The 26,741-nt window shown below is 41.7% G+C and overlaps 1 long non-coding RNA gene and 1 pseudogene across 1 annotated transcript in view; both read right to left on the reverse strand.

The window, feature by feature from the left end:
• Positions 1-26,741, reverse strand: part of LOC136171000 (uncharacterized) — a 196,553-nt gene that overhangs the window by 138,496 nt on the left and 31,316 nt on the right. The window lies entirely within an intron of this gene.
• On the reverse strand, positions 14,619-15,486 carry LOC136171027 (proline-rich protein 5 pseudogene; annotated as a pseudogene).

Consider the following 26,741-nt stretch of genomic DNA (forward strand, 5'->3'; position numbering starts at 1 on the left):
ATCGTATTGAAATATGCTGGGCCTTGGGACCCTCTGCTGCAGTGCCTGCACCTGGACAAACATCTCCTTGGGCAACAGAATACAAAGAAACTACGTGAGGGACCAAAAATAACCTCATGCACAGTTGGGGCATATTATGAACAATAAGAGACAAAAAGGCCAAAAACCAACTGCCGCTTCTGAGGTGCTAGGAGCAAACCGAGGGTCCTACATGTGATCCCTGCACAGGGCACCTCCCAGAGGGCAGGCCGATCACCTACGCCACCCCTCCAGCCAACCCACCGATCTGCCTCTACCCTCACCCCATTGAAGGAACCAGCTCGCCCCTCCCTCAGGGAGCGAGCATGAGAACCTGCTTCTTGTTCTCCCTCGTGGAGCAACCAGGGACCCCAGTAAAGTCTTGCCTGAATTCCTCAACTGGCCTCCTGTCGATTTCTGTTGATTTAAAAAGTTTAAGAAACCCAGCTGGTATCAGAATGCAAACATAACTTTTGTTTGTCACCAAAGGGTCCAGATAATTAATCTTATAAATACCCCCTCCTTTAGGATGTCTCTCATTTACAAACATATATTACCACACCAGGCAGCGTTATTTTGGTAAATGCTTTGAGTAACAGACGGTGCAATCTGACCCACATCAGATATTTGAGTCATTTTCTGGCAGGCAAACTGTAAGTAAGTAAGGCAAGCAGGTCCTCTTTCCCCATAGCAACATGTTTACATGTATACTCGTAGCTGATTCACAATAGTGTATAGAAGAAACTAACACAATATTGTAAAGCAATTACTGTCTAATTAAAAATAAAAGTAAAAAAGGAAAGAAGAACCAAGAAAAAGTGAAGCTTGTTAGAACTGAAAAAGCAAACAAACAAGCAAACCTGTGCTTCTTCTCCCAAGTCTTGCTCTGAGACTAAGGGAACAGTCTTTATTCAATCATCCATTCAGCAAACATTTACTGAATACCTACTTTGCCGTGCTTAGCTGCTCAGTCGTGTCCAACTCTTTGTGACCCTATGGACTGTAGCCCACCAGGCTACAAACAAATCGTCTGTCCATGGGGGTTCTCCAGGCAAGAATACCGGAGTGGGTTGCCATGCCCTCCTCCAAGGGATCTTCCCAACCCAGGGAATGAACCTGGTTTCCCGCATTGCAGGCAGATTATTTACCATCTGAGCCACCAGGGAAGCCCAAGAATGTTGGAGAAGGTAGCCTACCCTTCTCCAAGGGATCTTCCTGACCCAGGAATCAAAACTGGGATCTCCTGCATTGCAGTCAGATTCTTTACCAGCAGAGCCACCTGGGAAGCCCGAACATCTACTAAGTACTGTAAAATATACTCTGCAAAATGCTGGTGATCCAATGGTAAGCAAAATGGACATGACTCTTGCCTTCATGGAATTTCACACAGTCTAGTGTGAAATATAAATGATCCCACCAAAATTTATAGTAGAAAATTGTGTTCCTACTATGAAAGAAAATACAGAGGACTATGAAAGAATATTATTAGAGGACTTTATATAGAGAACCATTTTTGCTCAAAGATATGGCACATATTAAGCACTATCATTGTAGGCTATTTGTTAACTTGAAACTACTGAGAACAGTGTGAGGCTTAAATGTTCATTCATCTCATTCACAGAGATTTACAATCACATTTGCTGAGGGTTTCCAAGTACAGAACCATGCACTTTCCTAACTTCTAACTTCTCAGGTTTCCTGTAAGTTCATTAAATGCTCCAAATTCTCACCAGGAACAGTCTCATCTCACTTTTTCTAGAATTGACCTCACATTTAATCTTAGAAAAGATTTCACTGCCCATACAGGTCTATATTCTTTCTTTTTTTACCACACATACAAACTAAGAAAGGGAGAAACGTATAATAGCTGCAAATATACAGTGTGCAGAACCTTTACAGCTGGTCTACCTGGCATCTACACCCCTCCTTTCTCTGGAATGACTTTCAAATTCATTTGGGGATTTATCCCTTCCCTACTCTCAGCTGGATGGGACAGTCTTCCCAGCTCCATAGGTGAAATACACAACTCGACCCAAAGTCATCGTTCAGGGCCAATATGTGACATTAGCCAGTTCACTAGAAGCAAATCTCAGGCCCTGTGCTAAGCACAGTGGGATTGCCTCCTAAGGTCATCAATAACAGGTACCCAGGTGACTTAGAAGAAAAGTTACCACCTTGAGTTTTGTGTATTCACCTGAATAGTCAGGGAACTTTCACCTGTTTAGGTTTTCATTTATTCAAATTCCAACCAGAAGCTAAACACAATAAGAAATTGATAAGCACTAAGCTTTACTCCAAAGGAGTAGGATCATTCAAATTTATTTCAGTTAAAGTAAGCAACCCTTAAACAAAGCTATTCTTCATTTAAAAGAGAAATAAAACCAAATAAACCAAAGGAAAAACAGTGGGATAAAGACTCTAGCTCTACTGCCCTGGTTTTGAAGCTAGAAGGGGATTTACCCAGGAACTTCTGATATCCATCTTGTAATTACAAAGAAAGGCCTATTTATGAACAAACTGAACACACACACACAGAAAACTACCCTAAGAAATGGAGAAAGGAAGAATAGACCCTGATAATACTCTGAGCCCCAAACTCTAGGCCAGTTTTCCCTTGCATATCCCACATCTATCTGGTCCACGTTGTATACTCTCAGTATTCTTTGCCCAACATACACTGGAATGAGAGTCAATCAACATAGCTACTTCTCCTTCATTCCTGCAATTAGAGCACCTAACAGGCTGGCCTCTGCCTTTTAGATTTTTCCATGTAATCACCTACACTAGTCCACAATGTTTCCTTAACGACAGGGGACACATATGAAGTTCTCCATGCCACTTCTTAAATCTCCTTTTTCCTGAACTGAGATGAAGAAGAAAGCACCCTCCCAATCTGCCTCCTTGGAGATAGGACTCACCACACTGCTCTCCAAAAAAAATCCTTACAAATCTTGAAACCCCCTCTACTGTCTCAAATTTTTCATGATCTTTATGTGGGCAAGGAATTTAAGAGCCATGTAACAGGGACAGAGGCTCAAGAGGGAAAGGATACATATGTAGTTATGACTGATTCATGTTGTTGTACAACAGAAACCAAACACAACATTGTAAAGCAATTATCCTCCAATCAAAAAAGTAAAAACTAATAATCATGTAACCAGTTTTCAGTTTACTCCTTTTGAAATTCACATAGGAATCACCTCCTCCTTTAGAACACAGCATTAATTAGATCTTCGGATCTTGGCTGAAACATCCATTTTAATATTGTTACACATGTGAACATTACCCACCAGATATTTTACAAGGGAAAAACACTGAAAATTGCTCCAACATTTTCACATCTCCTATAGAGCCCAAAATAAGAAGTCTGACCCTGAGATAGTCATCAACAAGAACCAAGTTCATAATTTCTATATTCAGAGCACTTTGAAGGGTTTAGAGGAAAGCAATCAAGATGATTAAGGAGTATAAAAATTAAGGATAAAAGAATTTTGATTTCCTGAAAGTTTCTAACCATAATCCTCATTTACAAGAATGTCTACATTCTTGTCTACACTACTCTGGGGGAGACTGTCAGGCTAGTTCATCTAAACTCATAACAAGTTTCACTTGGCAAATGAACCTAAATCCTGACAGAAAGGGTTATTAAATATTTTAATGGGTTACCAATAGAGGCCATGGGTCCTTCTTTGGAGTTATTTTTAAAAACAGAAAATCTTCTTTTTAAGATAGCCTAGCAGAAGTCTTGCTCTAAAATAGAATGTGATCTCTTTAATATGCTGTGAATCTTTTGCCTGTATGGCCATTGCTGATTCTCCTACTCTAGTTTCTTTGGGTCTCCTATTGGTGACCTTTAATCTCTTTTATCTTGGGTATTGATACCTCCTGTTTCTCAACATCCTACACAAGGCAGTTTCTGGTTAGCTTCCGAAACTGTCTCAGTGTAGAATGAAAAGTGAAGACAAATTCTCCATCCATAAGTGAAACATAACACTATGCCTACGAATTTCTGGTTTTGAAACCTTGAGATGTCTTCTCATTTATGCTACCCACAAAATTTCCTTATAAATTCTGAACGTGGTTTTAATACCCTATAGAATTCTGTCATTGGAGAGGAAGCCTTCAAAGGTTTTGAGATTTTGCCAGTTACTGGAAGGTTTTCATTGGCTGCAAGTTATGACTGAAATTATTTACCTGCTATTCGGTTTAATATGTTTAGAGACATTTCTAAATAGGCTGCCTCAGGCTTTTCAGTGATATCTAGAATAATGATGTAAAAACTGTACAACAGTGTGGAAAATAAAAGATAAGTTTAGGGGAAAATACCTCAAGTCCCCAAAGGAAACCCACTCCAATATTCTTGCCTGGAGAATCCCATGGACAGAGAAGCCTGGCAGGCCACAGTCCATAGGGTTGCAGAGTCGGACATGACTGAAATAACTTACCATGCACGCACACACCCCAAAGAATTCTATAATAAACACGTCTACATTTCTGTCACACACAGTCTCCTCCTGTCCTTCAATCTTAGTATCTATTATCCTTGCATAAGGTGTTTCCAAGTAAGTGAGGAATTTCGGCATCCACATATAGGAATGTGTGTATATGTGTGTATATGCATGTAGCATTTGCATATATACATAACAGACATAAGAGTTGGTAGCACATAAGACATATCATATCTCCTCCAGACCCCAATGAAGATGAAAAATATATGTCTGAGAAGAAAACTGATAATTTGCATATAGATAGATACTGATACAGTCAATTCCCAGCTTCCTATTTCTTTCATCATTTTGAATCCCTGCAGCAAAGGTATGCCCAGCACCACACACTATTTTTTCTGCATAGTAGAAATTCTGAGTTTGCACATGCACAAAGGATATCCTGAGTTCACATGTAAAAACCTTTGTGAAAAGAAAAATGCAGTATTCATCACTGTCTTCAACAGAACAAAAAAGGTCAAATAAGAGAGGATATTTTAAAAAAAAAAATGACAAAGTATTGACTGAGAACATTAAATGATCAACCTAATATTTCTGCAAGATCTAACTGACAGGACCAAAACATCATCCCATTGAAAAGAAAACAGGCTTCTTTTTATAATCCATCTTCCTCAGTAAGGTTGGTTTCCATAGCCACAGGATTGTCAGCTGGCTGGCTTGGTTAATGATGACCCTGGGGAGCCAACAATATGGCCTCCATTTCCCCATCTCTATTTGCAAACCACAGCCAAATTGGTTCTAGAAGTTGTCTGAGAAGGAGGCTGTGTCCCCAAAGAGGCTAATACTCTCTGATCAGCAACATCCTCGATAAAAAGGGGAGACAGCAATTATTGCTTTGTCTACAATCCGGTGTTCTCTTAGGGAGCAGCAATGGTGTCATGGAATTCCCCTCGGTCTGAGGAGAAAGGCAAACAAATCCATCACCCTATCCAACAACTTGGATGCTTTTTCGGGAACACCCAGAGGTCCCAGGGTTTCTTCCTGAACCTCAGCTGCTTTATCTTTATGGATGTTTGCTTGGTCTCTTCTGTTCAGTGTGCTGACTGTGCTCTGTGACTAACAGTTTCTCTTCCGCCGTAAGACGCTCTCGTGACCTTCCCTGCCCCACTTCTCTTTCCCCGTGGTGGCCACAGGACAAAGCACAAGTACCCAGGGTACCCAGCAGGACACTCCTCTGGCTTGTCAGGCCAAAAGCCCCATGCTTCCTCCATCTTTGTAACTCACTCTTTTAGCTCTAGTCTGATTTGGGGACCAAACACTCAAGATATAGAACACTAAGTTTGTCAAAAGTACACCACATTTCAAAAGGACAGCAAGAAGTCTTTGTTGATCATGCTGACCTTCCAAGTTACTATCCAGTTTCTCTCCTTTCCTTGCCAAATTTAATTATATGGTCTCCCAAACATCACCTCTCCTTCCGTCACCAAACTGTCACCAAATTCCTTTTTAAATACCTAAGATTAGATAACTCTCAATACTCCACTGATATATGTCTCTTGAAGGTCAAAAATGACTGAATTAGGCTAAGGCTGATGAGCTTTTCTCAGTCCTCATTATTTTCTATCTTTTTCCAGCATTTGGCACAGCTAATGATCTCCTGTTATTCAAATTATGTCCCCCCCCTCCCCCGGATTCTGTGACGCTGTCATATCCAAGTGATCCATTCTGTGGCTGCCGTCTCCATCTCCTTTTGGCTTAACTTTCACCTCCTGGTACCCAAATGTGTGTTTTCCCAAAGTCCTGACCTCTGTTCTTCAATCTTTCACTCCATGCCCAAATCCCTCTAAAACTTCATCTACCTCCGTCTTCAATTATCATCTCTATATTGATAACCTCCAAATAGACATTTGTGACTTTCAAGTCCATAGCTCTTTTCATGGCTCTTTAGATTTAACTACTGGAAATTTCTCCTTTAATCATTCTGTTCTAACTTTTAAATCAAAATACCCAAAGTTCAAGGCTTTATCTTCCCAGCTCCCAAATCAGTTCACTGTCCACAACTTCTCTATTTGGTCAGTAGAAACACTGACCGATTTGGAGACCTGAACATTTGCTTTACATTTCATGTGAAAAAGTGAAAGTGAGTCACTCAGCCATGTCCGAATCTTTGCGATCCCATAGACAGTAGCCCACCAAGCTCCTCTGTCCATAGAATTCTCCAGGCAAGAGCACTGGAGTGAGTCGCAATTTCCTTCTCCAGGGGATCTTCCCGACCCAGGAATTGAACCTAGGTCTCCTTCATTGCAGGCATATTCTTTACCATTTGAGGCACCAGGTAAGCACATTTCATGTGGTAAATATGAACTGATGGTCTCTTTTATGCCAGGCAGATTTCTAAGTACTAGAAACACAACCAGAAGGCCCAATCCTTGTCCTCCCACTCCACGATAGAGTAAGTATACTCTATCGTATATTTATTCCATATCCCTTTTAAATTGGGATTATAATATTTTCCCCCAAATTATCTCCTCTTTGAATTCCTCTCTTCTTTCCCATACATACCTCACAATTCTACTTATAGACAAAGTTCTAAAGTAATCCTTTATCTCTTCTTCCTTCACACCCTACTGGTTTCTAGGTTCTATCAAACTTCCTCTGTAATATTACTCATGTTGTATGCTAAGTCACTTCAGTTGTGTCCGACTCTTTGTGATGCTATGGCCTACAGCCCGCCAGGCTCCTCTGTTCATGGGATTCTCCAGGTCAAGAATATTGGAGCGGGTTGCCATGCTCTCCTCCAGGGAATCTTCGGATCCAGGGATGGAACTCACACCTCTTATGTCTCCTGCATTGGCAGGTGGGTTCTTTACTACTAGTGCCACGGGAGAAGCCCTCGTACTCAATAGTAAATATTTACTGGGTGTCTTCCAGCTGCTAAGCACTGTGCTAAGCCAGGACAACACAATGATTAAGTAAGACAAAAAGTCTCTGCCTTCAAAACTTCAGAGTGAGGGAAAGAAAGAGACAGGTAGATCAACAATTACAGTGCGGCAGGACAACATCATAATGGACCTCAGACAGAAGCCCTGAACCTGACTCGGGCTCAGGGAAGACTTCCCAAAGAGAGTGACTCTTGAGTTGAGCTGTAAACTATCACATTGGGCTCACCTACCAGACTGGGGCATTCCAGACAGGACCGCAGCAACCTGTTCAGGATGAGCACAGGGGTGACAAGCAAGAGGGGAGACTGAGAAAGTGGAAGTGGGTCGCATTAAACACAGAGTCATGGCATTATAGGCTGAACTGTGTACTTCAGAAAGATATGCTGAAGTCCTCCTAGCCCCCGGGACTTGCCAATGTGACCTCATTTGGAAATAGGTTCTTGGTACACATAATCAAATGCAGATGGGATCATTAGGATGAACCCTAACCCAAGATCATTGATGTATTTAAAGAAGAGAAAAATTCACAGATACAGAAAACAGGCTGGTGGTTGCCCAAGGGAGAGGTTGGGGAAGGGACAGAGTGTGAGGGTGGGGTTAGCAGATATGAGCTAAAAGCTTACATATATTATTTTTTTATATAAAATATATAGACTTGATAAACAACAAGGTCCTACTATATAGCACACAGAACTATATTCAAAATCCTATGATAAGCCATGGTGGAAAAGAATATTAAAAAAGAATGTATGTATACATAAATGCCTGCATGCTCAGTCACTTCAGTCATGTCTAACTCTTTGCGATCCCATGGACCATAGCCCACCAGGCTCCTCTGTTCATAGGATTTTCCCAGCAAGAATACTGGAATGGGTTGCCATGACCTACTCCAGGAGGTCTTCCCCACCCAGGGATCGAACCCACATCTCCCACATCCTCTGCATTGCAGATGGATTCTTTACCACTGAGTCCCAGGGAAGCTGGGGCTGAATATATATACATAATATATATATATATATATATATATATATATATATATATATATAACTGAATCACTTTGCTGTGGAGCACTAATTAATAAAACATTTACATCAACTATAATTCAATTTTACAGAATGAAAAAACAAAGAAGAGAAAAATTCCACGAGAAGGCAAACACACTCACGGAGAACACTCTATGACAATGGAATCAGATATAGAAGCACAGCAGCTGCAAGCCAAGGAATGCCTGAGGTTACTAGAAGGCCAGGAAATATCCTCCCCCAGAGGATGACCTTATCAACACCTTGATTTCAAGCCTTTAACCTCCAGTACTGAGAGAGAATTTTACTGAGAAAGAAAGCTGGCTTAAAAACTCAACATTCAAAAAACAAAGATCATGGCATCCGGTCCCATCACTTCATGGCAAATAGATGGAGAAACAATGGAAACAGTGTCAGACTTTATTTTCTTGGGCTCCAAAATCACTGCAGATGGTAACTGCAGCCATGAAGGTAAAAGATGCTTGCCTCTTGGAAGAAAAGTTATGACCAACCTAGACAGCATTTTAGAAAGCAGAGGCATTACTTTGCCAACAAAAGTCTATCTAGTCAAAGCTATGGGGTTTCCAGTAGGCATGTATGGATGTGCGAGGTGGACCATAAAGAAAGCTAAGTAAGCACCAAAGAATTGATACTTTTGAACTGTGGTGTTGGAGAAGACTCTTGAGAGTCCCTTGGACTGCAAGATGATCAAACCAGTCCATCCTAAAGGGAATCAGTCCTAAATATTCATTGGAAGGACTGATGCTGAAGCTGAAGCTTCAATACTTTGGCTACTGGATGCGAAGAACTGACTTGTTGAAAAAGACCCTGATGCTGGGAAAGATTGAGGGTGGGAGGAGAAGGGGACGACAGGATGAGATGGTTGGATGGCATCACCAACTCAATGGACATGAGTTTGAGCAAGCTCCAGGAGTTGGTGATGGACAAGGAAGCCTGGCGTGCTGCTGTCCATGGGGTCGCAAAGAATCAGACACAACTAAGCAACTGAACTGAACTGAACTGAGAGAGAATAAATTTCTGTACAACTGATAGTATTTAAACCAAAGTAACAAAATTTACATTTCATACCTCTAAGATGTCCCTACTTCTGTTCATCTCATTCCTACTCATCCTTCAGTCCTAGCTCAACTCTCATTTCCATGAAGCCTTTTGTCCTCAATGGAATGTTTGATTCTATTTCACCACCATTTACTGAGCACCTACCATATTCAATATATTTTATGCTTCCCAGTGGTAAAGAATCTGCCTACTGGTTTCTTGGAGGAGTTTCCTGCAGGAGTCGCAAAGGATGCAGGTTTGATTCCTGGGTTGGGAAGATCCTCTGAAGTAGGAAATGGCAATCCACTCTGGTATTCTTGCCTGGGAAATTCCATGGACAGAAGAGCCTGGCAGGCTACAATCCATGGGGTCGCAAAGAGTTGGACACAAATGAGTGACTAAGCACAGTCATACACAGACAAAACAAAATCATTTTCAAATTCAAAACCATGCTTCCTTTCACAAAAGAGTTTACAAACCAAGCAACAGAAAACAGACCATGGTATTATTGTTTCAACCTACAGATATGTATTGGGTGCTACTGTATGTCCAGCATGTTCAGAGTTTTTGATGAAACTGTGACCAAAACTAACAAAAGTGCTTGCGCTAATGGCACTTACATTAGGTAGGAGGCAGTCAGGAGCAGGAGCAGGGAACAGACTATAAAGCAAACAAAAAAATAATTTAAAGCATATGGTATATCTGAATGTGATAAGTACAATAAATAAAGAAGGAAAGTGAAATCAGAATGGATTCTGCAAAGGTGACCACTTCTCTGCATCTAAAATCTGATGGGTTGAACTTAATGGTGAAAGACTGAATGGTTCACTCTTAAGAGCGGGATAAGATAGAAACATCCATTCTCACTACTGTTTGACATTGTAATGAAGGTTCTAGATATGGCAATTAGGGAAGAAAATAAAGTAAAAGGTATCCATATTGGAAAGAAAAAAATAAGATTATACCTATTTGCAAATGACATGACCTTGTATATAGAAAATCCTAAGAGATCCACTTAAAAAAACTATTGAAACTAATATACAAGTTTGGTAACGTGGCATAAAACAAGATCAATATACAAAACACAATTGTACTTAATTAGTAATGAGAAATGAGAAAATTGAAAGTGAAATTAAGGAAACAATTTCACTTACAATATTAGCAAAAGATAAAATACTTAAGAATAAATTTAACAAAAGGAGTGCAAAACTTCTACTCTAGAAACTATAAAATATTACTGAAAGAAATTAAAGAAGGCCTAAATAAAAGTAAAGATATCAGTGTTCATGAACTAGAGACAAAATTATTAAGATGGCATTAGTACCCGCAGTGATCTACAGAGTCATCAAGATCTCTACCTAAATACCAGTTGGCATCTCTGCAGAAATTGACAAGCCGATGCTAAAATTCATATGGAAATTCAAGAAACTCAGAATAGCCAAAGAATCTTGAAAAAGCAGAAAACATTCCTGATTTCAGAGTTTTCTTCAAAACTATAGTAATTAAAACAGTAGGTACTAGCCTAAGAATAGATACATAGATCAATAGAATAGAATTGAGAGTCTAGAAATAAATCCTCACATTTACAGTCAATTGATTTTTGGCAAGGGTGCCAAGACAATTTAGTGTGGGAAGAAAAACCTTTTCCAAAAAGTGATTCAGGGTGAGACACCTTGATATTCACATGCTATCCTAACTCACATCATACACAAAAATAACTCAAATGTCCATTGTTGAGGGAAACTACGTGACTGCATTGAGGAGAAGGTCCTCACAAGGATCTGGCGAAGGGCCAGAGCCGCCAGGCATGTCTCGATGTTTTGCCCTGAGAAACATTTCCTGCATATTCGGCTTTAGGGCTGCATGAGAATAGTGCTGAGAATAACAAGCTGGCCTTGAGGAGACCAGATTGTCTCTTGATCCTGAGAAAATAGAGTCTATGTGTCTCATTAACTTTGTAAACTTGCTGTTATCAACTCTGTATGTGCTCAAGCTCCATCTGTGTAACCTTGATTTTTGTAAGCTTTTTCCTTGCTCCCATGCATAAAACGACTCACTGTAGAAGTAAAGTTTTGTCAGTTTCCCAGAGAAGCTGTCCGTGTCCTTTTTTCAGAATCTACTCCGCCGAGCTTTCCACAAGTGGCACCAGAACGTGGGGCTCGAAGTCACGACAAGTTGAACACGGAGAAAGATTCCTGTAGAAGGAGGTAAGCAGACAATGGGACACCAGGCAAGTAAGATACCCCTTGTTTCACTTATGCATCATTTTTTGAAACAATTCGGCACTAACATTTCTGTTGATCAGTTAACTGAATGTTACCAGCTTGTTATTCTCAGCACTATTCTCATGCAGTCCTGAAGCTTTATATGCAGGAAGTGTTTCTCAGGGCAAAACATCGAGACATGCCTGGCAGCTCTGGCCCTTCGCCAGATCCTTGCGAGGACATTCTCCTCAAGGCAGTCACGTAGTTTCCCTCAACAGTCCATCAACTGATGAGTAGATAAAATGTGGTATATTCATACAATAGAATATTATTCAACAATATATGAAGCTCTGAAGCTTGCTACAACATGGATGAAACTTGAAAATATTATACTAAGTGAAAGAAGGCAATTACAGAAGAATTATTATATAATTCCATTCAAATGAAATATCCAGAATATGTAAGTCTAGACAGACCAAGAGTAGAACAAAGTTGCCTAGGGCTGAGATTAGGGGAACGGGAAGTGGCTGCTAATGGATATGAGGTTTCTTTTTGAGGTGATAGAAATGATTTAAAATCAGTTGTGGATGGTTATGCAACTCTGTGAATACACTTATGACAACTGAATTGTACACTTTCAGTGAACTGAATGGTTTGTGGATTATACCTCAATAAAGCTGTCATATTTTTTAATTGATTGGTTGACTTGGTCAGATGCCTACACCTTAGCTGCAAAGAAGCATGGGAGAGTGACTATCTGGTTTTTTGCATCTTCCTCCTACCAAAACTCATATGGTAAAGAATTCTCCAAATCTAGAAAGATAACTCAGGTCCTAGTGGAATAAAGCCGCTCAGTTGTGTCCAACTCTTTGCAACCCCATGGGCTGTATGCATGGGATTTTCCAGGCAAGAGTACTGGATTGGGTTGCCATTTCCTTCTCCAGGTCCTAGGCAGACCCAAAAACTGGATAAATATTTTCTAAGGTGGTTAAGTGTATAATAAGTACTATGTGAGTTGAGAGTGTAATAAGTAAAACCAAGTGCAAAAGGAATTAAGTCTCCCAGGAGGAGAAAAGTTTTTTGAGAGGAAAAGCACTGATAGTGGCCCTTTCCTAAGCTCATGCATCACATGTTGTATTCTCCTGTCATGGGTATATATTATTCTTATCTCCTCTAAGAAACTGTAAGATCACCGAGAGCCACTTGCAGTTCTCAACCAAATCTAGCAAGTCCCAAACGGTCAGTAATTGACTTAACCAGCTGTGAGAGCACACACATTCGCAGCTGTCAGTTTTGTTAAGTTTAGGATTACTCTTACCCAGCTTTGAAATCAGCCACTAACTGAAAGGCTGTGGCGCTTTCACACACCCAGGGGCCCTGACGTCACCGGGTGCCTGGGGTACTGCGCTTGCGCTGCTCGCTCACTCAGTCCCGTCTGAACTCCGCACCTCCGCGGGCTGCGGGCAGCAGGCTCTCTGTCCATGGAGTCAAGGATACTGCAGTGGGCTGCCATTTCCTATTCTGGTTTCCAAGTGTAGCTAAGATTGGCTTTTCAGTAACAAACCTCCTTCTCCCTGACTTTTGCTTAGGCAAATATTTTCAATTAATGGGTTGGTTACTTTACTTTGTAAGAACCTACTTCAGCTCTTTACAAAGCATCTTGTACTCTTAACTTGATAAAGCTCTAGGCCCAAAGATTCATATGTACATTGAAAATCAAAGTCATGTAAACCCCTCTAGCACTTAAGCAAAGGTGAGGGGGAACCCAGGACACCGAGATCTGTAATTTTGACAATATCCAAATGTGTTTTTATATGACCTTAATTTATCTTATAAATAACATACTTCACTGCTAATAGTAACACTTAATACTGCATTGAGGCAAAGCAACAGGGCATAAAGATAAAACAACAAAACCTGTATTTCTTGTGGGCTTACCCTTTTTTTTTTAAGTTTGTATTTAAGTCACTTTCAATTTACTTCTTCAAGATAATTGCATAGCTAATTATCCTTGATATTTAATCACCCACAGAGCTTGAAGTGTCCCTTTGCTTTTTTTTTTTTTTTGATGATACCTTACATTTTTATAGCATTTTACAGCCCGTTAAAGCAATTCTGAGCTCTCTGCAAACACATTTGTCAATGAGGGGAAGGGGTCTCGGGGCTGAAACCATCCGTCCATTCACCCATTATCGCCTTCAGGTCAAAACCCACTAAGTGCTTTTTGGGCTGCACACCCTGTCCCCTGCACAGAGCTTCTTCATGAAGGATGCCTGGGAACTCGGAGTTCATCATCTTACAGCCCCTGCTGTGTGTGTGTCCACAGTGCACAGATGAGCAGAAAAACATCGCCAGTCACAGGATATGACATCTTGGAAAGACCCTCACTACGGATCAGGAATCTGAGGATGGGTGACTCGGCCCATATGACATAGCAAGGTCATGACCAATTCAGGATCAGAACCCCAGGTCCTGGCTTTGCCCACGAGGGGTATGCAACACACATAAATATATAAAATGCCATCACCCAGTATCAGCCTTCTCCCCACCCACAGACCACCCTCTTCTAGAGTGTTTGGGAAAGAGGAGTGTGTGTATCAGTTAGTCACGCCAGGTTATGCTGCAGTAACAAACATCCCCCGTCTCAGGGGCTTACACCAACCTGGGTTTACTTCTCATGCACGCAGCCCATCCACAACCCCCTGAGAACAGGCCTACTCTAGCAGCCCCATCTGGATACTGCCAATCTCCACGCAGAGAAAAGCAGAGCTCTGGAGGATCTCTGCCTGGCAATGAAAAGATCCAGCACCAAAGGGCCCCTTTGCTCAGAACTGGCTGGCCAGAGCTGGTCACAGCACACCACCCAGACTGGGAAATGTGGGCCTTCTATGTGCTTGGAACCCGAGTGCAGCTGGTATCCGGTGTAGCTCATGGCACGCGGACCCCCAGGATCTGGCTGAAACGCAGATCCAGCATCAGCAGGAGTGGGCCGGTCTGAGATTCTGCATCCAAGATGCAGGAGTGCGTGAAGGCCCCCTCGCCAGAGTAGAGGCCGTAGGTGCCCAGGTAGGGCGACACCACCTTCTGGATCAGCGTCTCCAGGCACAGGTAGTCTTTCGTCACGCCCCAGGACTCGTGCACGCCCTGCAGCACCAGCAGCATCTGCACGATGGCGGGGGGGGGGGGGGGGGGGGGGGGGGGGGGCACTCGGGCGTGGGCCCGAGCCAGCGCGTCCTCCAGCTTCACGCCCAGGGTGATGGTGTTCCGAAAGTGCAGCAGGGCCAGCTGGCGCACAGACGGCTCCTTGCCCTGTACGGGGTAGAAGACCATCTGCAGGGTGGGCAGCACGTCGCTGAAGAAGTCCCAGGTCTCCGCCAGCGAGTCCAGCAGCTTCTGTCCCTCGTAGAAGCGGATCTTGTCTTGCAGGATCACCATGCCTTTCGTCAGCAGCTGGTTCTGCAGGTACTCCGTGAAGAAGGACCCCAGCTCCGTCTTCAGCAGCTGCCGGACACCTTCGTTCAGGCTGAAAAGCTCCTGGTCGGGCAGCCCCTCATGCTGGAAGACGGTGATCACCCCGTTGTGGATGCTGTTCTAGGTGGCGTTGGCGCAGGCCCGGCGCTGCTGCGTGCCCCACTCGTCCGCGGCAGCGGCGGCGGCCGGCTCTCTCTTGCCCAGGTCACTGAGGCTGGGCGAACTCATGAACTTCAACCTGCGGAGAGTCCTCATGGTGACCTCCCCTGGCGGCGGGCTCAGCGCCCACGCGCGCTCTGCGCAGCGCCCTGCGCCACGCCGCGCCACGGGCCCGGCCGGCGCTCGTCCCTTTGCTTTTTACATTATCTATACCTAGAAAGGCTTATGGAAAGTAACAATAACATAAAAAGCAAATGTTTTCAAATCCTCGCTCCAATTTAACTTCAGGGATCCTTACACATCCTGATGCAATTTCTACTCAAGCAACCTACCACTTGTAAGTAATGAAATTCCAACTGTTGGCATTTTAATCTGTACTTAAGAAGAAGCTCTAAATAATTTACATTTATACTTCTGTCAAGTTTTATGTGCTTAGAGTCTAATAGTCTCTCTTCAAAAGTCAACACAAAAACAGCATGCTTTTGTAAATGAGATGTGCGTTCCAAAAATTATTTGTTGGGTAATCCTTCAGTTTTTGTTTTACCGTAACCATTACTGTGCTATCATTCACAAGTGTTTTCCTACTCTACAGTTAGTGCTTGGGACAATGGAAAATGTAAATGTGATTTTCATCTGTTTGCTGAATATTTCCAACTGAAGAAGGAATACTTCGTTCTTGATCTCAGTGCTGTTTATTTTTTTTGTTGTTTCTTTTAGCTTTTTTAAAGCTAGGATAAAGGAAACAATCTTGGGAAAATTGATTCTGCTAGATCATAATTTTTCTTTCTTAGTGAAATCTATAAACTGAGTACCTAATCCTCAAGTCAGCCATTGGACTTCTGCTATACTATCTTCTGATGGTATTCTAAAAACTCAAATATTGGGGGTGGGGGGGAAATCTAGAAAGAATGGCATGATTCAAAGGGATTCAAATATAATGAACATTTGTCTGTGGCATTTTTATACTTCATTTGAGAAAGATAATTTTCTTACCATACCCTAAATGAAACCAGTTTTGTCCCATGATCTTAACTTCAAGCATATCATTCTCTGACCAGCTCACTGTGTGACCAGCTCACACACCCAACGTGACACCTCTAGTCCATTGAACCTACCAGCTCTTCACTGTCCCTGCCCCTCATGTACTCAGCTTTCTACTTACTCAGCTTCAACTCTAGAGCCAATCACTAAATCATTCCCGAGTGACACTCGACTCTCTTTTCCCACCCTTCCTTCTCTAAGTCACTTGGCAAAACCTCAGCCCTCATTAAATCCTGCTCTGCCTGCTCCACACAGCTGACTGATCTCACTTTAAATTATGACCACTAATCCTAAGTGGGCCTTCCGTGCTGCCTGGTCCTCACATAATTTCCCCCATTAAATCACTGTCCCACTCTCCTAAGCGACTGCACCATCATCTCTACCAGCTCCCTCTTCTTTCTCTCACTCTCAGCTGACGACCTTGCTTCCTATTTCAGTGAAGGAGTCATAGTGGTTCTTTTTTTTTCTTTTTTAATTGGGTAATAATTACAATAATGTTGCATTGGTTTCTGCCATGCAACAATGCAAATCAGTCATAATGATTCTTTTAAAGCAAATCAAGTAGTGTTATCTCTGCTCAAAACCCTCCAGTGCTTCCCCTTCTCCCTCACAGAAAACACCAAAGTCCTTACAGTGACTCACAGAGCCCTACATGATCTGCCCCATTACCTCTCTGACTTCAGCCCCACCTTCTCCCCTCCACTACTATTCCTGCCTTATCAGCCTCCTTGCTGTTCAGTTGACACAATCAAGCTCTCTCCTGCCCCAGGGCCACAGCCTTTGTTGTTCCTTCTGCCTAGAGCGCTCTTCTCTGATATATTTACATGGCTCACTCCTTGGCTTCCTTTGTCTTTGTTCTCAGCAACATCTTCTCTGACCATCTGATTTAGAGTGGAATTCCCTTCATCCTGGAACTCCCTTACCCCATTCATGTTGCATTTTTCTCCATACAAGTTATTATCATTTGCATACTGTATGTTTTAATTATTTGTTTAGTTCTTTGTCTGTATCCATTCACTAGAATGCAAGCTTGAGCCTATGGGCCAAGATGGTGGCCTATTTTGTGCACTGCTGAAACCCCAGCCCCTAGAGCAGTACCTGGTATATTACTGTTGTTGTTCAGTCGCTAAGTCGTGTCCAATTCTTTGCAACCCCATGGCCAGGCTTCCCCGTCCTTCACCATCTCATGCTGTTGTTCAGTCGCCCAGTCGTGTCTGACTCTGCGACCCCACGGACCGCAGCACAACAGGCGTCCCTGTCTCTCACCATCTCCCAGAATTTGCCCAAGTTCATATTCATTACATTGGTGATACCATTCAACTGTCTTATCCTCTGTCACTCCCTTCTACTTCTGCCCTCAATCTTTCCCAGCATCAGGGGCTTTTCCAAACAGCCGGTTGCTCACATCAGATGATCAAAATACTGGAGCTTCAGCTTCAGCATCAGTTCTTCTAACAAGTATTCAGGGTTGATTTCCCTTAAGATTGACTGGTTTGATCTCCTTGCAGTCCAAGGGACTTTCAGGAGTCTTCCCCAACACTAAAGTTAGTGGATATCAATTCTTTCGATGTGGTACCTCCAGCACCATGGTTCAAAGGCACCATCTCATAGTGGGTACTTAATAAATATTTGTTGGAAAAATGAATGAGTAAATGAGTGAATGAGTGAATGGAGCATCTTCGCTAAAGGAAGTTAAGTCTAAACCTTACCTATTGGCTTGTTAGTCTATGTCAGGTTGTTGCCTCTGTAATCATTAACAAAGAACACTTATATCCAAATTTATATTTGATTGGCAAAAAAGAAAAGTCAGAGAATCATGAAAATAATATTCACTGCCAGAGTAGAGCTGCTGTGACCAATGCTGTGGCTAGCAAAAGCATCTGTGAGCAGTCTCCTTTGCCCAGAAAAAAAGGAGTGGCTATAGTCTTTCTCAGCAGTTATCTCAGAAATAATGACTTGTAACTCAAAGCTTCTTCTTCTCTAATCATAAGACTCACAAAAATTATATTAGGCCCATGAGATTTGCATAAGACCTGTTCACATTAACTAATACTACTCATCTCAGTACAAAAGTGCATTTTAAGTAACTAAAGGTTGCCTCCATGTCAAAAGTTATTGGTATTTCTAAGCAATGCAAAAAATTAATATTAATTTTTATTAATTATGTTATCAATATTAATTTTAATTAATATTTTATCAATATATTGAACCAAATTTTATTGTAGCACAAATCACTCAAAAGTGTTTTCTTATTATCTATTTTTAAAGACAGAATTAAATTAAAATTGGTAGATGTATACCAATACATTACAATCTGGGGTGCTGAGTTAGAAATTTTAACTAAGTAGTGATTTAGGAATTTTTCTGAAGGAAAAAAACCAAGATCAATTTTCACCTTGCAGACTTTAGTAGGTAATATGAAAGTGACGTATATCACCTGCTTTATGAATCACTTTTTAAGTTCCCTCTCCCATCTCAGCACTCAGAACAACAATTCAGCGGAGCACTGAAAAACTCCTCAAATTTAAACCATTCAAATGAAACCTGTCTCTGAATGTTGAAAAGGATTTACTGTAAAGCTATCAGTTTAAGATTAACTCAGTAAAATTAATCACTCATGACCCTGAAGGAGGAAAATGGTGGAGGAGGGAGCTGGAAAACAGTACAGAATTTAATGCTGCTGAAGAGATGGGACTTCAGAGATTACTAGCTCAGTTCAGTGGCTCAGTCGTGTCCGACTCTTTGCGACCCCATGAACTGCAGCGCGCCAGGCCTCCCTGTCCATCACCAACTGCCGGAGTTTACTCAAACTCATGTCCATCGAGTCGGTGATGCCATCCAGCCATCTCATCCTCTGTTGTCCCCTTCTCCTGCCCCTAATCCCTCCCAGCATCAGGGTCTTTTCCAACGAGTCAACTCTTCGCGTGAGGTGGCCAAAGTATTGGAGTTTCAGCTTCAGCATCAGTCCTTCCAATGAATACCCAGGACTCATCTCCTTTAGGATGGACTGGCTGGATCTCCTTGCAGTCCAAGGGACTCTCAAGAGTCTTCTCCAACAGCACAGTTCAAAAGCATCAATTTTTCGGCACTCAGCTTTCTTCACAGTCCAACTCTCACATCCATACATGACCACTGGAAAAACCATAGCCTTAACCAGACAAACCTTTGATGGCAAAATAATGTCTCTGCTTTTTAATATGCTATCTAGGTTGGTCAAAACTTTCCTTCCAAGGAGTAAGCGTCTTTTAATTTCATGGCTGCAATCACCATCTGCTGTGATTTTGGAGCCCAAAAAAATAAAGTCTGACACTGTTTCCACTGTCTCCCCATCTATTTCCCATGAGGTGATGGGACCAGATGCCATGATCTTAGTTTTCTGAATGTTGAGCTTTAAGCCAACTTTTTCACTCTCCTCTTTCACTTTCATCAAGAGGCTAAACTAAACTAAAGAGTTCTTCTTCACTTTCTGCCATAAGGGTGGTGTCATCTGCATATCTGAGGTTATTGATATTTCTCCCGGCAGTCTTGATTCCAGCTTGTGCTTCTTCCAGCCCAGCGTTTCTCATGATGTACTCTGCATATAAGTTAAATAAGCAGGGTGACAATATACAGCCTTGACGTACTCCTTTTCCTATGTGGAACCAGTCTGTTGTTCCATGTCCAGTTCTAACTGTTGCTTCGTGACCTGCATACAGGTTTCTCAAGAGGCAGGTCAGGTGGTCTGGTACTCCCATCTCTTTCAGAATTTTCCACAGTTTATTGTGATCCACACAGTCGAAGGCTTTGGCATAGTCAATAAAGCAGAAATAGATGTTTTTCTGGAACTCTCTTGCTTTTTCGATGATCTAGCGGATATTGGCAATTTGATCTCTGGTTCCTCTGCCTTTTCTAAAACCAGCTTGAACATCTGGAAATTCTCAGTTCACATATTGCTGAAGCCTGGCTTGGAGAATTTTGAGCATTACTTTACTAGCATGTGAGATGAGTGCAACTGTGTGGTAGTCTGAGCATTCTTTGGCATTGCCTTTCTTTGGGATTGGAATGAAAGTTGACCTTTTCCAGTCCTGTGGCCACTGCTTTGTTTTCCAAATTTGCTGGCATATTGAGTGCGGCACTTTCACAGCATCATCTTTCAAGATGTGAAATAGCTCAACTGGAATTCGATCACCTCCACTAGCTTTGTTCATAGTAATGCTTTCTAAGGCCCACTTGACTTCACATTCCAGGATGTCTGGCTCTAGGTGAGTGATCACACCATTGTGATTATCTGGGTCATGAAGATCTTTTTTGTACAGTTCTTCTGTGTATTCTTGCCACCTCTTCTTAATATCTTCTGCTTCTGTTAGGTCCCTACCATTTCTGTCCTTTATTGAGCCCATTTTTGCATGAAATGTTCCCCTGGTATCTCTAAATTTCTTGAAGAGATCTCTAGTCTTTCCCCTTCTGTTGTTTTCCTCTGTTTCTTTGCATTGATGGCTGAGGAAGGCTTTCTTATCTCTCCTTGCTATTCTTTGGAACTCTGCATTCACATGGGAATATCTTCCCTTTTCTCCTTTGCTTTTTGCTTCTCTTTGTTTCACAGCTATTTGTAAGGCCGCCTCAGACAACCATTTTGCCTTTTTGCATTCCTTTTCCATGGGGATGGTCTTGATCCCTGTCTCCTGTACAATGTCACAAACCTCCGTCAATAGTTCATCAGCCTCTCTGTCTATCAGATCTACTCCTTTAAATATATTTCTCACTTCCACTGTATAATCATAAGGGATTTGATTTAGGTCATACCTGAATGGTCTAGTGATTTTCCCTACTTTCTTCAGTTTAAGTCTGAATTTGGCAATAAGGAGTTCATGATCTGAGCCACAGTCAGCTCCCAGTCTTGTTTTTGCTGATTGTATAGAGATTACACCAAAGCTAAATTCAAAATACAACTTTTCTTTGTGCTATTTTTTGTGGTCTCTTTTTTTATCATCAAAATTAACCACAAAATAGCCACTAGAGAATTTTCATTGGGATGTATTACATAGGCTAGTTTAAATCTAAAAGTTTTAAGACAAATAAATAAATAAATAAAGTTTTAAGACAAATTAGCTGACTTAAATGACAACTAAAGTGATAGGCCCAACTAATTTATTTGTTTATTTTTGTAAAGTTATTTTGCAGCTGATAACCGTAGATGTGAGAAACACCTCCCTGGTGGCTCGGCCGGTATAGAATCCACCTGCAATGCAGGAGACCTGGTTTCGACCACTGGGTTAGGAAGATCCCCTGGAGAAGGGAACAGCCACCCTCTCCAGTATTCTGGCCTGGAGAAGAGAGTCCATGGGGTCACAAAGAGTCGGACACGACTGAGTAACTTTCACTTTCATTTTTACTTTCTGTACTAACCATTGTTTACTGATTCCATAACGTGCAGAGCTCATAGGGAAGGCAGGGAGCGATGAGCTGAGAGAGGCAGCCTTCTGTCTCCTGGTAGCACTTGCAGATAGACCCACTCAGTTCAGCTGCCATCTGATATCACTTCCTGCTTTGGAGTGCATGTCTCATCTCCCCCAAGGCTGAGCCTAGAGCAGTGCTGGAAGTTCCCTACATCCTCTGCTGTCCATGTGTTCTTTAAGCTTAGGACCAGGTCAGATTCGCCTTTCTAAATCTTACAAAACTAGCTTCATTGAAGTCATGGATATATATTTTCCCTTTTGAACAACAAGCCTTTAAAAGAATAAAACACCCAGTCTGGTTAATCTTTTATTCCCTAACACAGTACCTTAAACCTAGCTCTGTGTTTATGTGTGTGTGTGTATAATACTTGATGCTGAATGAATGACTGAAAAATGAATAAATGAATATCAAATACTCTATGACCCCTTGATAAGTGCCCTCAGGAAATACCCTCTACGTAGAACAGTGACTTTGTGGTTCAACTCCTCCTATTCCAGCTGCCTGCTTCAGAGATGGGGAAATCAGAAATATTGATCCTGCAGTAACTTCAGCATAGCTTGAACCAGTCCCAGCACAATTTACAGTAACTTGTAATATTCATGTCCTAGACCTTGTCCTTTTAAGCTGGTAAGATCAGTCAATTTCTCTAGCATTTTAACTAGTTTGGCCACTAGATGGCACTTAAATTAGCCAAGGCTCTAGTTTGGGAAGGGGCTCTGTTCAGAAAGTCCTTTGGTAAATATATAAGCTGAAAGCTGAAAACATTCATTTTTAAAAATAGATAAAAGACCCCCAGAAATCTTAAATTCTAACTAAATTTATAACAGGCCTTACAGTACCGGTTACAGACCCCTGCAATAAAGTGAGTCACACAGAATTTATTTCCCAGTGTATATGAAAGTTATACTGTAGTCTATTAAGGGTGTAATAGTATGTCTAAAAGAACAATGCACATACCTTAATTTAAAATAATTTATTGCTTAAAATGCTAACTATCATGTAAAACTTCAGTGAGTCATCTTCTTCCTGGCGGAGGCGTCTCACCTGGATGTTGATGGCTACTGACTGATCAGGATGGTGGTTGCTACAGGCTGGGGTGACCCTGGAAATTTCTTAAAATAAGATTCTCCCTTTCATGAATGATTTTCCTCTGTAGCATGCGATGCTGTCTGACAGCACTTTACCCACAGTAGGGCTTCTTTCAAAGTTGGAGTCAATCCGCTTCAGCCCTGCTGCCACGTTATCAACTAAGTTTAGATAATATTCCAAAGCTTTTCTCGTTATTTCAACAGCTTTCACAGTATCATCACCAGTAGATTCCATTTCAAGAAGCCACCTGCTTTACACATTCATAAGAAGCAACTTTTCATCCATTAAAGTTTTATCATGAGATTATAGCAATTCAGTCATATCTTCAGGCTTCATTTTAAATAGTTCTTTCTATTTCCGCCACATCTGCAGTTTCTTCCTCCACCAAAGTCTCGAACCCACCCCCCAAAGTCATCCATGAGGGTTGGATTCAACTTCTTGCAAACAACTGTTAATGTTGAAATTTTATGTCTTCCCATGAATCACAAAGTTTCTTAATGGCATCTAGAATAGTGATTTCCAGAAGGTTTTTTATTTACTTTGCCCAGATCCATTAGAAGAACCACTCTCTATGGCAGCTATAACCTTATAAGATACATTTCTTAATTAAAAAAAAAACACTATGAAATTACTCCTTGACCCATGGGCTGCAGAATGGATGTTGTGTTAGCAGGCAAGAAAACAACATTAATCTCCTGTGCATCCCTGTCAGAGCTCATGGGAGACCAGGTGCATTGTCAAGCAGCAGTGATATTTTGAAAGGAATCTTTTTTCCTAAGCATTTTTGTCTCAACAGTGGGCTTAAAATATTCAGTAAATCATGTCGTAAACAGACTCACTGTCAGCTAAGCTTCACTGTTGCCTTTATGAGAGCACAGGCAGAGTAATAGAGCATAATCCTGAAGAGTCATAGGATCTTTGGAATAAGAAATGAGCTTCAACTCCAAGTCATTACCTGCATGATCCCCTAAACAAGAGAGTCAGCCTATCCTTTGAAGCTCTGGTGCCGGACATTGACTTCTCCTCTCTAGCTATGTGAGTCTAGAATGCATCTTCTTCCAGTAGAAGGCTGTTCCAGCTACACTGAATATCTGTTGTTTAGTGCACTCACCTTCATTAATTATCGCAGCTAGATCTTCTGATAACTTGCTGCAGCTTCTACATCAGCTCTTGATGCTTCATTTTGTATTTTTATGTTATGGAGGTGGCTTGTTTCCTTAAACCTTATGAACCAACTCTTGCTAACTTCTAACTTTTTTTCTGCAGCTTCCTCACCTCCTTCAGCCTTCATAGAATTGAGAGTTAGGGCCTTGCTCTGGATTAGGCTTTGGCTTAAGGGAATGTTGTACCTGGTTTGATCTGCTATCCAGAACATTAAAACTTTCTCCATATCAACAATAAGACTGTTCTACTTTCCTATCCTTTGTGTGTTCACTGGAGTAGCAAATTTAATTGCTTTCAAGAACATATCCTTCACAGTAACAGCTTGGCTGTTTGACACAAGAGATCTAGTTTTCGGTCTATCTTAGTTTTCCACTTGCCTTCCTCACTAAGCTTAATCATTTCTAGCTTTGGACTTAAAGTGAGAGACATGTGACTCCTTTCACTTGAACACTTAGAATCCATTGTAATATTATTAACTGGCCTAATTTCAATGCTGTTGTGTCTCAGGGAATAGGGAGGCTCAGGGAGAGAGAAAGAGAAAAGGAATCAGCTGGCCGATGGAGATGTCAGAACACACAACGTTTATCAATCAAGTTCACTGCCTAATACGGGCAAGGCTCGTGGCACCCAAGAACAACTACAATAGAACACCAAGGATCACTGATCACAGATCACCATAACAAATACAGTAATGGTGAAAAACTTTGAAATACTGAAATCGTACCAAAACGAGACATGGAGACATGAAGTGAACAAATGATGTTTGAAAAACAGCACTGATAGACTTGCTCAATGCAGGGTAGCCACAAACCTTCATTTTGTTAAAAAGTAAAATAACTTCCAAGTGCAATAAAGTGAAGCAACAGAACAATGTATGCCTGTACTCGACAACTCTCACTGTAGGAGAGGAAGAAAGCACACAAGTGATAATGGCAAGCCTTTGGATGAAGGACCGCAGCAAGAATAACCTACATGCCAGGAAAAGACCCTGATGCTGGCAAAGACTGAAGGCAGGAAGAGAAGATGACAGAGGATGAGATGGTTGGATGGCATCACTGATTCAACGGTCATGAACTTGGGCAAACTCTGAGAGATGGTGAGGGACAGGGAGGCCTGGCGCACTGCAGTCCATGGGGTCACAAAGAGTCAGACGTGACTGAGTGACTGAACAACTCAACAACAGGAAACCCAGACTCACACTCCCCTTGGAAGTCTCCCCTCAGGAGCGGAGACTGCTGAGATGGAATGGAGCCTCCCAAGACTACAGATGAGCCTTGGGCTGAGGCAGGCAAGACTACAGAAACAAAATAGAACAGAGTAGAACACAGTACAGAGAATACCAGAGTGCACCATATATAGTAAAAGTAATTATTGTATCCTTAACAACAGGTACGAAATTTTCACATTGGTATATATGTGCTGGTATCATGTCATCATGTAAAATACATTTCTTATTGAAGTGCAGTCAGACACAAAGGCAGATGCCCTCAGTGATTGTAAGAGAGAAATATAAGTTGGGAAATATTAGTATCTATAGTGTGTGAGTCTATCTATCTAAGCATCTCCTACTGCCTAGTATGTATCTTTGATATGCATGATCTAGAATAGTCTGGCTGTATTCTTTTCTTTCTTGATAAAGTATCAGACCACAGTTCTCAGATGCTTTGCAGCTTCTGCAGCTCCGTAGGACTGTGACTAGTGCTCACTAGCAGAATGTAGGGAAGGAGATGACGCACGTCACCTCCAGTGAGATAATTAAGAGCATGGGTAGAGACTTCCCTGATGATACAGTAGCTAAGACTCTGCACCCCCAAGGCAGGGGGCCTGGGTTTAACCCCTGGTCAGGGAACTAGATCCCACATCCCGCAACTAAGGATACTGTGTGCCACAACTAAAATCTGGCACAGTCAAATTAATTAATTACCAGAAAAGAGCCTGGGGAATTTCACACTCTCTCCCCACTTGGTTAGAAGGCTGAAAGACCTTAGAAGATATCAGAACAGTCCACCAAAAAGGCTTGCATTCCCGCATGATGCAAAGCTCCAATCTATCCCTGACAAACTGCATTGGCTGTGACATGCATGAAAAACATCTTTTTTGTGTTGAGCCACATTTTGGGTTGTTTAACTAACCTGACTACCACGATTCTATTTTTATTTATACAGAAAGCAAATGACTTAGAAATTGCAAACATACTCAAGTCAGTATAAACCACTACAAAATGGACTCTAGGAGTGCACTGGCCTTGCACTAACTGCTTGAGGAATGTCTTCTATTATATTTGCATACTGATGGCATTTACAGCTTCCAATGGCTTTGCAATTGAGGTTCTTTTTGTATATGCTAATTGTCATATGAATCATAATAGGAAAATAGTGATTGTTTGTATATTGTCACTTATAAGCAAAAAGTTTGGAACTGTTAATTCCAGTATAGTGAGGTATAAATACCCTTCCACATAATCTTATATAAGAATGCAGTCTTATACACATTTAGCCTCACCTGTCTTTCTTGACTGGAGAAGGGAATAGCAACCCATTCCAATGTTCCTGCCTGGGAAATCCCATAGACAGAGGAGCCTGGTGGGCTACAGTACATGGGGTCGCAAAGAGTTGGACACCCTGAGCAACTAACACACACACACATATCTTTCTTGACAGTGGAATTAACTCTCTAAAAGATTTTATAAAA

Source organism: Muntiacus reevesi, chromosome 6, assembly GCF_963930625.1.
Source record: "Muntiacus reevesi chromosome 6, mMunRee1.1, whole genome shotgun sequence".
Classification (NCBI taxonomy): Eukaryota; Metazoa; Chordata; class Mammalia; order Artiodactyla; family Cervidae; genus Muntiacus; species Muntiacus reevesi.